Source organism: Ochotona princeps, chromosome 7, assembly GCF_030435755.1.
Source record: "Ochotona princeps isolate mOchPri1 chromosome 7, mOchPri1.hap1, whole genome shotgun sequence".
Taxonomy (NCBI): domain Eukaryota; kingdom Metazoa; phylum Chordata; class Mammalia; order Lagomorpha; family Ochotonidae; genus Ochotona; species Ochotona princeps.
This window is the reverse complement of record NC_080838.1, coordinates 59703733-59720188: the sequence shown is the minus strand read 5'-3', so window position 1 is coordinate 59720188 and position 16456 is coordinate 59703733. Positions and strand designations below refer to the sequence as shown.

The 16456-nt window shown below is 38.4% G+C and overlaps 1 protein-coding gene across 1 annotated transcript in view; it reads right to left on the bottom strand.

Annotated features, from left to right (window-relative positions):
* Positions 1–16456, bottom strand: part of ARHGAP24 (Rho GTPase activating protein 24) — a 422476-nt gene that overhangs the window by 254706 nt on the left and 151314 nt on the right. The gene's annotated exons all lie outside the window — the stretch shown is intronic.

The window sequence follows — 16456 nt, the reverse complement described above, 5'->3', positions numbered from 1 at the left end:
GGTTTAACCCTTGCATGCCTAGAACAGCTGATGTTCCATGAGGCTAAAACAGGAAGCCAGGAGCTCAATGTAGCTCTCCCACACAAGTGGCAAGGACCTGAGCACAGGAGCCGTCACTCGCTGCCTCACATGATGCATGTGAGTAGGAAACAGGAAGCTTGAGTGGAATCAGCAAGTGAGCTCAGACTTTATGATATGAAAAATGGATATGTTCATGATGTCTTATCCTCTGGGCAAAAGGCATTGATTTCCTGTGTCAAGGCTATATTTAATTTAGAAGAATCCAGGAATATAGGAAATACAGATAAAAGTTTACTGAATGGCTGAATCAATAAAGCAAACTAACATTTCAAAAACTATCCATAAAATTACAACAGCACATCTTTGCACTGACAGAGACTCATCTGAAGAATAAAATTAAAAGTCGTGCAGAATTTGTAAACCGCAAAACAGTGTAGAAGGATCATCTATTTTGCCCTTTTTTTCTTCCTAGAGAACTCATTTTGTGTAATAATAATGGATTTTGAAAACTAAAATTGCTTTCCTTAAGTGAACTGAGTTCCTTTTTATCTGAAAAATTCAAACATAATCCTGAAAACATCACCTTGTAAGGAATGGGATTCCCAAACTTCCATTTCCTACCCAACTTAGGCATTAGTCAGTGAGGCGGGTCAAAACAGATTTTGATGAATTGGCTGTAAATTCTGACTTCCTCATCCTGCACACAATACTTTGGGATAATCATTTCAAGTATCTATAACTCTATTTCTTCATTCATAAAACAGACCTAACAAGAATCTTCCACCTGAAGGTTGTTTGATGTTTAAAGAGTTTAGTGCTTCCCTAAGTGCCAGGATGGTTGAGAAGTAGTAAACAGTAACCATTTTTCATATAATCTTCATTCTATATCTAGATTGGTAGGTCACTGGGTGTAGAATATTGGGGGGAGCAGGCTGAGGGAAGAAGAGAATTTCCATGTAAACTGGAAAGCCTGCCAGAATAATTCAAAAAGGAGTATAACATTCAGAATAGTTTTTAACACTCAGGTACATGGACAAATGACTAGCATTTGTACTCTAGTCTAACATACATTTCCACTCCTGTGGAAAAGCGGTCACAGACATACATATATGATGTCATGCTACATATCATGCTGAAGAATACCTGAAGTCTAAGTGACACCCTGAAAAGTCTGGGCGTGGGCTCATCTGGCACGGGACAGGTTACTTTGTCAAATTGAGAAATGAAAATTAATAAGCCTCTGACCTACAAGAAGACAGATTTCTGCACCATAATTTCCTGAGTGTGTTCAGATAATTGTGCTATTAGCAATGGGCAGGTGGAGTGCTGAAAAAGAAGGCTACTATTTCCTTTTTATTCTAAAAATGAAATATAAGATGAGCAATAATTGATGACATTAACCAGGTGCTTTGGGAGTGCTCAGAGCTCAGGGTGTCACAGTCACTCTGGGCTTCTTTTTATTGCACTTAGTGATAATCAACTTTCATTCTTACTCCGGAGAGGTCAGTGGCCTGATTTTTGGATAGCACAATGGACTGTCCAAATTCTATAGCGTTCATTAAAGTTTCTTTTATTTTTAAAGGAAATTGTTTCTTCCATGCACGAAAGTCCTGAAGGGAGAAAGTATTTTCAATTTCTGCTCCTTAAGAAAAATAGAAAACCTTTAAGGAATTGCTATATGTTATTAGCTAAGTGTTCAAGCAGTACTTCCTGGGGACCTCAAATTAGAATTTACAATTTAGCCATAGTTTATAAATATTATAACCTTCACAGTATTAGTGGGAAATGTTATGAGAAATGTTTAATTTCTCTAATCAACATGTCTTATTTCCTAGACAGACAAATGAAACACTAATTCAGGGAGGTACAGGGAAGTATTAAGGGAACCAACAGACTGAAAAGATTTTCACACTATCTTCCCTTAAAAATACTGGTAAAAGTATTCCTGTGTGTGTGTGTGTGTGTGTGTGTGTGTGTGTGTGTGTGTATGTGTGTGTGTGCAGGTGTATGTGTGTGAATAACATTCACATGAGAAAAAATATCTGAATTCCAAAAAGTAACAAAATGTTATGCTCAAATATTTCAAAAATGCATGTTTAGAAATAGGGTGTTTTAATGCCCTATGAACTAATCATTTTAAGGAATACCTTATTCTAATTTTAAGAAATTTCACCCTTGTCAGTAACATGCAACTCTATGTTTTAGCCCAAAGATTGATTTTAGCACTTGTTTCACTTCCTCATTTCATTCTGCTTTTTCACCCAAACATGAAAGTGAACTTCCCTTTCTAATTTCCCCCTCTTCTTTCATCTTATCTGTGCAACCACACATGCAAGCTGCAAAGAGACGCTTTATCACTTACAGGTGTCTACACATTTATATGGTTTTTTATTTTTTTTATTAATTATTTTGCATTATGTGACAGTTTCATAGGCTCTGGGAATCCCCCCACCCCTCCCCTCCCTTCCCCCCTGGTGGATTCCTCCACCTTGATGCAGTATTACAGTTCAAATTCAATCAAGATTCTTTCCCTGCAAACATATACCAAGCATAGAGTCCAGCTACTTATTGTCCAGATGGGTTGAACAGTTTCTTGGGGAGACCATTTCTGGTCCAAAGTTAGAGCTGGTAGAATATCATCCCAGTCAATTAAGAGTCCCAATATAACATCAACAGCAATTTGCAATATTATGGAATTGACATGGTTTTGAGTAACCAGTATGTTAGAAAAAAAAAAAAGCAAGTCCTAGCCACAACCTATGATTAGCTCATTGACATTTCAATTTTAGTTTATATACAGCACTGGCTGCTATATACCTTAAAATGGCTATAAGGTACCATTCAGCTGTCTCGTGTAAAGAGAGGAAAAACGATGGGCATACAAATTCACAGGTTGACTGTAATGGAGTAGAGGAAATAACTTCAGAAGGGGAAATATTTTTCTTGGGAGTGATGGATTTGGATACGCTCCCTAGAGAGAAGCTAGATCCAAACATGTCATTGTTTTGTACTGATGGAAGTGTGATCTGACCACATTACAGATACTATGGATACTCAGCCTTCAAATGGGGATTTTATTGAATACATTTGCCATATGTTTCATTCAGCTGGATCTTCCATCTTATGCAAACGCGTATAGTGCACACATGTCTATAACTGTACATTGACGACACTCACTCTAGAGTTGGTACTAATGTGAGGGTTTACTAAGCTTCTGAGCACCTGTCAGGACCACCCAAGCAATTCTGTCTCATAAAAACAAATAACAGATAATCAAACTCTCATCAGAGAAGTTGTGAAATATGAGGAAAGATTTTTCTTTTTATGACAGCTGTTCCAAATTCTTGATGTACTGATGTCATTTATTTTGTAGTAGAACACAACTTTGCATAAATTACAGACTGAAAGATCCAAACCATACACACACACACACAAACAAAATGAAAAATTGGTTATTGACTATTAGGTGATGAATAAGCTAGCTAGATAATGCGGTCATGAAGATTGAGATAGTGTGAATCTTGTGTGGCCATGTTTATGAAGAAATATAAATAGCTGATTGTGGCAGAGATAATAGGAAGTGGTTACTGCTTTAGTTCCTCTTTCTCTAAAACTTTTCTTTAAAATCCTGTAACCTATAACTACAGTAATAGGAGAATAAGGCCTCCCAGTTATTCACCTATCTTTTATAATGAAATACTTCTTCCTATTCAAGAAGAACTTAATTATTTCTAAAAAGCAAATTATCAAGGAATTGATCTTGTAAATATGTCTGCACCAAAAAGAAAAGTTAGGGATAGTCAGAAAGATTTTTCTTCTCTTTTGCTTATGGGAAAAGCATAGTGAATTTCTCCACCACAAAGGTAGAATGAACATCCATGCAAAGTCGTCTTCGTATTACAGTCATATAATAGACTTTTAACATGAAATCCATTTACATTTGCATTTTTGGATTAGACTCCTATCCAGACACAATCAGCACTAGGTTCCCTCACCTCACCTCTGCAGAGCTATCAGCACTTCCAACAAGTGCACATATTTTTTCATCTTTCCTATTTCACACGATGGAAACTTGGTCCTTCAGGATGTGCTGCCAAAAATCCTCCTGTTACTTTTGTCTTTCTTCTATATCACACTCAGTTTATGTGCCAAATGGGCTTGTTTTGTATGCAAAACATATCTGCAGGTGCTTCTTTCTATGTCTTTTGTATTATCTCCGCAGTAAACTAAAAGTCACTGCTAGCTCTGAGCTTGAAAACCTCATTTTGTTTTGTGTCCTTAAAATGACTGATTTTCCATAGAGGTTATACTAGCTTACACTCCGACTAGCAGTGGAGCAGGGCACCATTCTCCCACATCTAGTACAATGAGTATGGAAGTCACCAATGGGGATTGCTAAGACAACTGAAAATGACTCTGATGTACAATCCAACTATCCCACTTCTGGGAATATAGTCAAAGGAAATTAAATCTTCATATGAGAAAGTGACTTATAATCCTATATTCACAGCAGCACAATTTACAATAGTGAAGACACAGAAACAACCTAGATGTCCATCAAAAGAGGAATGGAAGAAGAAACTGTGGTACACCTGATCTATGGAATATTACCTGCCGTTAAAATAATGCAATGCGACCACTTGCAACAAATGATCCCAACTTGAGAGACGATTATGCTCAGTTAAATGGCCAATCCCAAAAGGACACGTATCATATGTTCCCTCTGACGTAAGGCAACCTTTATGCAAAATACAAGCTCAACAGATATACAGGTAAACATGTCTATACATGCATTTATCTAGAGGAACTCTATAATGTAAGCAAGCATACTGTGAAGAGGAGATACATTGGAGTATGCATCTCTACTTCTGAATAAAGGATGGACTTCCACTGAAGCTGTCAGATGTTTCTTGACAATCTACCATTGTCTGTACGTACAATGTCAGGATACACTGAAATAGCATAATGATGGACTTATGACCATTGTTGAAAGAGAATAAAATTGTTATAAGCAAAAATAGTGCAGGTAAGGGAGTGGAGAAGGGGAAGTCCCTGAGCCTAAGGGATAGTATCATGAAAAGATGAAAAAAGAAAAGAAAAACTAAAAAAAAAAAATCAATTTTCAGTAGACATGCTTTTCAATTAGCTGATATAGTAATTGTGGTTTTACTCCTTAAATAATAAATAACAAATGCCTCCTAGAGTTTAGGGCACTGTTCTAAGCACTGTGGATATGCTAGTGAATAAATAAAGATCCCTGTCCTAATGGAACTTATTTTCGATGGCAGAAAGATAATAAGCAGTACACAAAATAGGTACATTGTGTAACCTACCAGTAATGGAAAAAAAAGAAAGAGTAAGATCAGGAACAACAAGGAAATAGGAAAGCTGTCTGATATGGTCTAAACATGTGATCAGAGAAGGCATGTTGGAAACATAGGTACTTTTCAGTTTGATTTCTTTTTGTATATCCTGATAGAAGACTTGCAAGGAAGTATTCAGACTAAAATGACATGTTCTGCCTCATTTCTGATTTAAATCTTTTTCTACAGCAATCAAAGTTTCTTTGAGAAAGGGAGAAAGCGGTGGCTGGTGCTGTGGAATAGACAGTTAAGCCAATGCCTGAAGAATCAGCATCCCACAGGAGCAATGGCTCCCAGTTGCTCCACTTCTGATCCAGTCTTTGGCTAAGTACTTGGGTCCCTACCCCCATGTGTTGCTAGCTTTGCCGTAGACCAGCCGTGACGGTTGTGCCAATTCGGAGTGAACCAGTGCATGCTAGGACATACCTATCTCTGTAACCTTAAAAAAGCAAAATAAAATAAATCTTTAAAAAAGGAACAAAGAAAAGGAGAAATCAAGGAATGTTTTGGGTAGGGAGACAACCAAGAAACATGGACTTGTTATGGACTGAATATTTGTGACCACTCACAATTCATATGTTAAATAGAAGTCCTAACCTCCAATGTGTTGGTACTGTGGTCTTTAGGATGCAATTAAGTTCATCCGTGATCATGAGGTGTGATCTTCACAAAGCATCATCCCCTTGTAAGCTTCCATACTCTTTCTGTCTCTCTCTGCAGCATGGGACACAATGTGAAGAATGATGTCTATAAGCCAGAAAGAGAGTCCTACCCAGAAGCCGACTCTGAGCATTTCAATCTTTAACATCTTAAGAATTGTGAAAAACAAATTTCTCTTGTTAAAGTTACTCAGTTTACCTCCCTTAAGGCAGTAAGAGCTGACTAAGATACCACTAGAGAATCAAGTGTTGAAATATTAAGGAGGTGAACCTATGAAGTCAGAAAGTCTATATTCCATAGAGAAAGTTCATGTTCAAGTACAGTTTATCGCACCTCAAAAACACTGAGACATTTAATATTCAATGAGTCCCAAAAGTCATGTGAACTCTCACTCTGAAAAATGTATGGAATCTACCTAATGCTGTACACTCAACAGATATTCTCCTATAATGTTTCCCTACATAGTCTACCAGAAGCTTTGTTTGCCTCTGCAGGCAGCCAATCACAGAAAGGCTGGCAAGCTTCTTCAAATCGGGACATAGAATGACACTTATTAAATTTAAAGAATTGTTTTAGATAAATAAGGTGCTTGTACATGTGACATTAGTGATGTATTTTTCATCAAACTAAATTGTCATTTTATAAAAATCTTAAAAAGCTATCAAAGAACACTCACTCAATGTTAAACTACATACATTAAAACCACTATGTAAATTAAAAGTATAAGTGGAATTTTTTGAAGATTTTTTTTTGGAAAGTCAGATATACAGAGAGGAGGAGAGACAGAGGGGATTCACTCCCCAAGTAGCCTCAACAGCCTGAGATGAGCCGATCCAAAACCAAGAACCCGGAACATCTTCTGGGTCTCCCACAAAGCAGGGTCCAAAGGTTTTGGGCCATTCTCACTGCTTTCCCAGGCCACAAGCATGGAGCTAAATGGGAAGCAGGACCGTTGAGATTAGAATCAGTGCCCACAATGCAAGGACTTTAGCCACTAGGCTACTGCACCAGGCCCATAAGTAAAAATTTTTAACAAAAGAAAACAAGCAAACAAATTATTCAAATAAATCATTTTGCTTACTGGCTTTTAAGTAGAGTTGCATAGTTCTTGACCTTACATCCAGCTTTTCCATATTCTGATATTAAAAATACTGGAGAAACATATTTTCTTCCTACTATTTAAGTTATCAATGTAAATGTTAGTCATACATACTTAAAAGCTGATTTAGAAATACAGAGGAATGTATATATTCTATAAGCATTTGCTGTTAGGAATTTTGTGTACTATTTTATTTTAGCTCTTTTAAAAATTATTTATTTTGGACCTGGTGCAGTAGCTTAGCGGCTAAAGTCCTTGCCTTATATGCATCAGCATCCCATATGGGTGCTGGTTCTAATCCCGGCGGCCCCGCTTCCCATCCAACTCCCTTTTTGTGGCCTGGGAAAGCAGTCAAGGATGGCCCAAAGCTTTGGGACCCTGCACCCACGTGGGAGACCTAGAAGAGCTTCCTGAATCTGAGCTTTGGATTTGCACATCTCAAGCTGTTGCGGTCACTTGGGGAGTGAATCATTGGATTGAAGATCTTCCTCTCTGTCTCTTCGCCTCCTTTCTGTATATCTGACTTTCCAATAAAAGTAAATAAATCTTAAATAAAATTATTTATTTTATTGTTTTATGACACAGTTCCATAGGTTCTGGTATTTCGCTTACCCCCTCCTTACCCCTTACCCTGCCACAGAGTTCTCCTATATTATTACAATAGTACAGTCCTTCACCAACAGTCATAAGCCTATAACTCCTCTAGTTCAGTGTATCTGACATTGCAGGTACAGACAAGGGCAGAGAATCCAGCACTAACTCATAGGTTACACAGTAAAGTTGAGGGTTTTTTTCATTGACACATTGGTCATTCCATAGCACGTTATTCAACTCCGTGGTATTGTACATTTTTATTTTTTTCTTCCTGTTGTTGATTTTGTTTTATGCTTTTACTGAAGGGGATGTATAATAACTGTGTAATGGAGACTGTCTCATCCAGATGTGAAGATGCAATGCAGTATGCATCTGTACTTCCAACTTAAAGATGAACACCCAATCAAAGTGTTAAATCTATCATAACAACAGGATGCTGGATTCCCTGCCATTGTCCGTACCTACTTCATACAAGAACTTGCTGTTTTTTCCATTTATTCTGTGACTAGGGATTCTGATGATGCAAAAGTGAACTTCAGTTTTCAGCCTTACTAGAATGTGTAAATGATCCAGGAAGTATCCGATCTCCCCCCACATGTTTCGGTGAAGACACCCGTCTGTCTTGAGCACATCTTGTGAACTAACAGAATGTCAACCAAGACCTTGTGAGGGTGGCAGAAAACGTCCACAGTCATAAATCAACATCACTTGGGTTTTTTCTTTTGTGCTTGCTTTCTTTGTTTTTAAAGATTTATTTATTTATTTTAGAAAAGCAGATACACAGATAGGAGGAAATGCAGAAAAGAAAGATCTCTGTCCACTGGCTCCTCCCCAAGTTGCCATAGTGGCTAGAGTTGCTCAGATGGGAAGCCAGAAGCCAAAAGCTTCTTCCAGGTCTCCCAAGCCAGTACAAAGTCCTAAGGTTTTGGGCTGCGTTATCTTGCTTTCCCAAGCCACAAGCAGGGAGTTGGATGGGAAGTGGGACAGGTGGGGCATGAGAACTATCACCCATATGGGATCCCAGCACATGCAAGGTGAGGACTTAACCACTAGGCTACTACGACTGGCTCAACATCTCTAAGTGTTTTAAGTAGAGAAAGATAGAGGTAGAAACCAAAAGGTTCTTTTGCTTTAACAGTGGAATATTTAGGGCCCGGCGGTGTGGCCTAGTGGCTAAAGTCCTCGCCTTGAACGTGCCCCCGGGATCCCATACGGGCGCTGGTTCTAATCCCAGCAGCTCCACTTCCCATCCAGCTCCCTGCTTGTGGCCTGGGAAAGCAGTCAAGGACGGCCCAAAGCTTTGGGACCCTGCACCCGCGTGGGAGACCTGGAAGAGGTTCCTGGTTCCCGGCTTCAGATCAGCACGCATCGACCCGTTGCGGCTCACTTGGGGAGTGAAAAACAACGGATGGGAGATCTTCCTCTCTGTCTCTCCTCCTCTCTGTATATTCGGCTTTCCAATAATAATAAATCTTTTAAAAAAAAAGAGTGGAATATTTAGAACAAAGAAAGTGAAACACATCATAAAATATTTAGATCTTCTAGTTGAAGTGAGGGTTAGGTGGTCGGTGTCATTCTCCTAAAATTCCACATAAAAGTCTGCAAGTGTGATGTAAAATACAATACTAGTATTATGCATATAATTCTACTTTCATTTTCCTTGTTGCTCCAGCTGAGCTAAGCATTGCCTTTATATTATTATTAATAAAAACCTGGTATGAAACCAGATTACTCACTATGTGACGTATAGGACTAATTTGTTACTGAAGGTACTGTTTTCTTTAAAAAAATTATTTTAATTTTTTCTTTGAAAAGGAGAGTTACAGAGAAGGAAGCAGGAAGGCTTTATTTTTTATTTAATTGTAATTTTACTGGTAGATTTACAGAGAGGAGAGACAGAAAGATCTTCCCTACCCCGTTTACACCTTGTGTGATCACTACGGCTGTAGCTGAGCTGGTCTAAATCAAGGAGCTACTTCTGGTATCCCACGTGGATGACAGAATTCCAAGGCTTTGGATCATCCTCTACCATTTTCCCTGACCACAAATAGAGGGCTGGATGGAAAGTAGAATAGCTGAGACATGAACTGGCACCCATATGGAATCCTGGAGCATGCAAGGGAAGGATTTAGTCCCTCAGCCCTGGGCCCAGGAAGATTTTAAAGAGTGAGAATAAATAAATAAATAAAGTCACAGGTGAAAAAAATAAGATATAATAATGACCCAGAAATATCTAAAGAATCATCAGGAACAGATATTTGCCAACAAATTGGAAAAATCAAGAAATGGATAAATGGAGTCATGATGAGACAGAAAATATAAATAAAACCGATAACGCAAAGGTTGAATCACTAATAATGGCCTTCCCAATAGAGAAAAACCCAAGACCAATGGCTTCACTGCTGAATTCTACCAAGCTTTTCAGAAGAACCAATTCCAATTATTTTCCAAATATTCAAAACTCATTGTGTGAGGACAGAATCACATTAATCATAAACCATTAAAAGTTACAACAAAGAAAGAATACTATAGACCAATATTTCTGGTGAACTTAGATACAAATATCCTCAACAAAATACTAGCTAATCTAAACCAACAGCACGTAAAAAGATCATTTACCAGCAGTAGATGGGATTCACCCCTGGTGTGAAGGGGTGTCTCAACATATGCAAACTAATAAAGGTAGTACATCACATTAACAAATTGAAGATTGAAAATCACATGATTATCTCAATACATAAAATCTTTGTCCGTATATTGTTTTTAAATTTAAAAGTAATCTGTTCAATAACCCCAGAACCAACTTAATCTAACCTGCTTCCTGAACTAAACTCTCTGAAAAAGCACTTCATCATAAAAATTTAAAAATTATTAAGTTATTGTATTCAGGTAATATGATTATGGAAAATTTAATTAAATATTATGAACATGTCCATAATTTTTCACCATACCTTCACGTTAGTCTATCTCTCTGAAAATTAGTCTATCCATCTATCATCCCAAGTAACATCAACAACCCACTTAATACCACGTATCCCATTGGTAAGCACCTAGCAGGGATGAATGCATGGGACAAAGGTTCTTTCACACAGTTCTTAGTGAAAACTTTCTGAAAATATTTGTTATGACTCTGTTGGTTAAATATCAAAAATAGAGATTAATTCACTAGTGCATTAAGATAATTATGTGGTAATAAATTTCATGATGTTCTTCAAATTACATTTTTTTCTGAATCTGGATTCAGATTGTAGCTTCCTCCTTATGTGAATTCGGGGGGCGGGGGGCAGCAAGTGATGGCTCAATTATTTGAGTTTCTTTCACACAAACAGAATATCTGGCTTATGTTTCTGGCATGTGATTTTGGCCTCTTTGTCAATATGGGCATTTGGCAGGTTAGCTAGTGTATGCAAGAGAACTTTTTATCACCTCGACTGTCTGCCTCTTAGATAGATAACAAATAAATATATTTTTTAAATGTTTATTTTATTTTCATTACAAAGTCAGATATACAGAGAGGAGGAGAGACAGAGAGGAAGATCTTCCATCTGATGGTTCACTCCCCAAGTGAGTGCAACAGCCAGTGCCGTGCAGATCCAAAGCCAGGAGCCAGGTCTCCCATGAGAGTACAGGGTTCCAGGTCTTTGGGCCGTCCTTGACTGCTTTCCCAGGCCACAAGCAGGGAGCTGGATGGGAAGCGGAGCTGCCGCGATTAGAACTGGCACCCACATGGGATCCCATTGAAGGCGAGGACTTTAGCCGCTAGGCCATGCCACCAGGCCCAAATAAATATATTTTGAAAATTAATTTGAGGACCAGTGATAGCCTAGTGGCTAAATCATCACCTTGCATATGCTGGGATCCCATATGGGTGCCAGCTCATGTCCTCGCTGCTCCACTTCACATCCAACTCCCTTTTCGTGGCCTGGAAAAGCAGTCGAGGACAGCCCAAAGCTTTGCAACCCTACACCTGTGTGGGAGATCTGGAAGAAGCTCCTGGCTCCTGCCTTTGGGTTGGCTCAGCTCCAGCAGTTGTGGCCACCTGGGGAGTGAATCGTCGGATGGGAGATCTTCCTCTCTGTCTCTCCTCCTTTCTGTATATCTGACTTTGCAATAAAAATAAATACATCCTTAAAAAAAAAGTAGGGACCAGCATTATGGCATAACAGAGTAAGATGTTGCCTGTAACACCGACCTCCTATATGAGTGTTTGTTCAAGTCTTGACTGTTCTACCTCTGATCCAGTTCCCTGCTAATGTGTTGGGAAAGCAGTGGAGGATGGCTCAAATTCTCAAATGTAATTAAACGGCTATTGTTTACAATATCTGTGTGCTGGTACAGCTTGTCATGCAGTGACAGACATGACAGAAACATAAATTAATACCTGCTTTTGTTAAAAAATCTCAAATATGTAACACTGACATTCAGACAAGGAGAGAGCAGTATGAGAAGGAGCCACGTGGAGATTATTGCTGAGCGTAGGCAGGACAGGGAAAACATTAGAGCTAGACACGAGGCAGTCCAGTTATACAGAAGGGAAATATGTGGCAGCACTGTTGTAAAGATAACCTGAAAGCACAACAAAACTCTATTGAACTGATAAATGTGATTACAATTTTTCAGGCATAACACTCAAAATGACAAAGTGGTCATTTTTAACTGCTTATGATAACACAAAATGAGAAAACAAGCTAAAACAAATTTGCAGAAGGACAAAAAAATATGAGGAAAATATAAAAGAGGAAATATATTGCATATTTCTTAAAAATCTGAGTTTTCTGAGTTACAAAAGATTTAAAAACTATGTAATTGCATCGGGGCTACCACTCAAGCAGGAAACATTTTGAATGTGGTTATCAGGCTGTTTTCTGCAGGGGATGGTGTTGTAGTTTAGCCAGTTAAGCTGTCATCTGCAACACAGCATCCCGTATGAGGGCTGGTCCAGCCTTGCTTCTGCATTTAATATCCAGCTCCCTGCTAATGTAATCAGGTAAAACATTGGAAGCTGGTCTGAGTATTTGGGCAACTGCCATCCACATGGGTGATACAAATGGAGGTTGGATTCTTGGTTTTAACCTTGCCTAGATGCCAGATGGGGTGGACATTTGGGGAAAGAGCTAATGGATGGGAGATCTCATTCTTTCTGTTTGTAATTCTGCCTGTCAAATAAATACATACTCCTTTAAAAATAAGTGCAGGAATGATAGCAGGTTGGGCATACAGGAATAAAGACAGCACCAAGTGGAATGAGATCTAGGATTTTCAGCGTTCTAGAACCTAGGAAGTAGTCTGAAAGAACAACCCAATCTCCAGCACAGGACATTCCCTAATTCAAAGAATGAATGACTCACCCAGAAGCAGACTTCTATAGATAGTCTGCCACATAACAATTGTTCTCTGGATGAAAGGGACTTTTTGCATGATTAAAACTAGATGTGCTCTACCACCTACCAGGTAAATATGGATCATAACCACAATGAGATACAGCTTCACAACTGCTAGGATGTGCATTGTTCTTAAAATATAGAGAAAGTGACAATTGACAGCAAACACAGAGAGAAAGTCAGGACACTTATGCCTTGTTGGTGGGAATGCAGAACAGTACAGCTGTTGCAGAAATGGTTTTGAAGTTTCTTAAAAAGGTTATAAATAGAACTAACATATGGTGCTCTGATCCTACCTCTGAGTATTCAACCAAAATAATTGAAAGCAGAAACTTGAAGAGATATTTGCACTTCCAAATTTATTGCAGTAGTAGACACAACTGCCAATATGGCAAGTGAAGTAATCTAAGCATGGTACAAAGACCTCATAATTCTGTGTCTATGAGCCCTGGGAAGTAGTCAAACCAAAGAATCAGTAAGTAGAACAGTGGCTGCCAGACTGTGAAGTTAAAGACTGGAGATGGAATGCGCTATAGTCATAAAAGATAAATAAATATCCAGACATCTGCTACATCACAATACAGTTAACATTACTATGTACTATGTTTACTTTTTTTTCCGGAGAGAGTAGATATCCTTATTTATTTCTTCCCTCAAAATAAAATAGTAAAAAGTACCATCTTTAAAAGTAAAAGCGAGGCAATTTCAAAATATTTTAAACAACCCAGGGCAGTTAATATAACAGAGATCATGTTTCCAGATAGTTAAAATATATTAAGATTTATTTTCTCTATCTGAAAGATATAGCTATAGATAAGAAGAAAGAAAAAGAGCAAGAAAGCCAGAGTGAGAGCGATAGAGAGAGAGAAAGAAAATATTTCATCTACTGGTTTATACCCTAAGTGGTGGCCATGGCCAGTGCTGTGTCAGACAGAAAGCCAGGAGCCAGAAGCTTCTTTATCGCCAATGGGATGACAGTAGCCCACACACTCAAGCTGTCTTCCACTGCCTTTCCCAAACTTTTAGCTGGGAGCTGGAAGGGAAGTAGAATAGTTAGCACATGAACTGACAACGTAGGTGGTGGACTTACCGTCCACACCCTGACACTGCCCCTATTCAAGTACTTTTGAAATTAGTAGATGACTTAAGAGTTAAATGAGTAATCTAACAATTGACAGATTATGGTCAAGGTGTTTGAATAAACCCATGTATGAAATGGAGTTTTAAGTTAATTTTTTTCTCTATATTAGTAGCTGTGTTTACTTTCATTAACAAGAATACAATTCCACACCATTACAACATGTGAGAAGATTTCTGTAAGCCTGTACTGACATGTGGAAAGGTCGCTAATGTAAATAATATGATAGTAGTTCAAAAAGTAGAAGTGGAATTAAATGATAAGTTGGAATAGGCATCAAATTTCATGGTTGAGATGCCCGTACTACATATGTGAATATCTGGGTCTAGTATCCAGCTCCAAATACTGACTCCAACTTGCTGCACAGGCATCTTCTGGGAAGCAGAGGCGATGACTCAAGTAATTGGGCTCCCGCCACCATGTATGAGATGAATTGAATTCCTGGCTACTGGCCTCAACTTTATGGACATTTGGGAAGTGAACCATTTGATGAGCGAGCTTTTCCTCTTCTCTGTATCCCTGCCTTTATCCTTCTCTATATCTCTGCTTCTCAAAAAAAAAAAAAAAACCTATTTGGGATGCGAAGAGTATTTATAAATGATTTGTTTGAGAAGTCTTTGATAAATAAAAAAGCTAAAGTCCTCACCTTGAACAGGATTTTTGCATTTCTTGTAAGCAACTTCTTGAATTTTCTCCCTAGAGGCCAAACTGATGATTCTGCATTTCCATATTATTTGTCATCTTGCTGGCTCCCAATAAACTGCAGTTGCATCAGCACTGTGGCCACATTGTAAGGTCATGAGAGCTGGGAAAAGCCAGGATGGCTGCCTCTGACTCCCCTGATGTAATATTAGAAGGCTATGTGATAAGGAACCATTGCTCCTGTTTCGTAGACAGAGAAGTCTGGGACAACCCAAACCACTGACTTTTCTCATTTAAGTATGATTCTTTTTTTCTGATGACTTAGTAAAGTGGTATACCGTTTTCAAATTAGAGTACTCTGCTGAAACAATAGTAACCCAGAATTGTTTGTCTGTGGCTTATGTTGATTTCTGTGTATTTTTAAAATTTTATCTGTAATTGACTATTGATAGTGTTACTTAAGAGAAATGCACCTGGCTAACACTTCCTAAATCAGGCACTGTTGGAGGCAAGAGTATAGTATAATGTTTAAAAGTCCGTACTTGAATCAGAAAAACTGATTGGAATTAGGCTCCATATAAACTTCTGAATGTGGACAAATTCTTTTCACTTTGTTTCTTCATGTGTAAAATGAATAGCAGGGCCTACATTCTATTGCTATTTTCAGGATTAGCATATATATTCCTCATAAATCTCTTTGACTTCACATCTTAACACACAGTAAATGCTCAATAAATTTTAACTCTGATATTAATTTTCCCTACCTCTAGGAGAAAGAATTTTGTCACTGAAATGAAAGTTCCATGAAGTTCAAAATAAATGGCATAATTAATAAATCCATTTTATCAGGGTTCATCTATAGTTTCTGTCCAACTTTAACAGTTCAGTTTCCTCCTGCAGAGTCTGCAAGTTATCTGTTGTTCTGCAAATAAGATCTAAATGTATAGTTTTTTTTCTGATTCATTGCATTAAAGTTTACATATTCATAAGTTGGCCTCTTTCCTAGAAAAAACATGGGCCCTCTCCTGGGGTGAACTTGGAATTTCAAAAGGCAATCAGAGAGGTGAAGGCAGCTGTTTGTTCCTGCTGGTCCAACCAGAATGCACTGCCTCATTCCAAACAGGAAGGAGTCCTGGGAGGGAAGTGGAGTGTCACAAGTTAGTGGAGCCTTCCTTGGACTTACATCATGCTGAACTGTATCAAATGCTGCTCATTATGCGGTTAGGTTTGTGGTGCTTCTTGGAGGGAGGAACAAGAAGCAAATTTACTGGCATCTAAAACAAAACCAGAAATCTCTGTTCCCTTGGGATCTCAAATTAGACTTGAGTCATGGGATTGCCGAATTGCTCATGCTGGAGTCAGCTGGCCTGGCTTGGTTTTTACAGCACAATACACACATTCTTACTGTCTCCTAAAAGACATTATGGAAAGGACATTCTCAGAAGCAATCATTTTAGCTTCCAGTCTCAAAATTACATCAACGGTTTTCCTGTGTGTCTAAAGGCTGTCTGTTGGACTTGGTGAAAATGTGGCAGTGGTGGTTCTGTAAAAGTTCCCA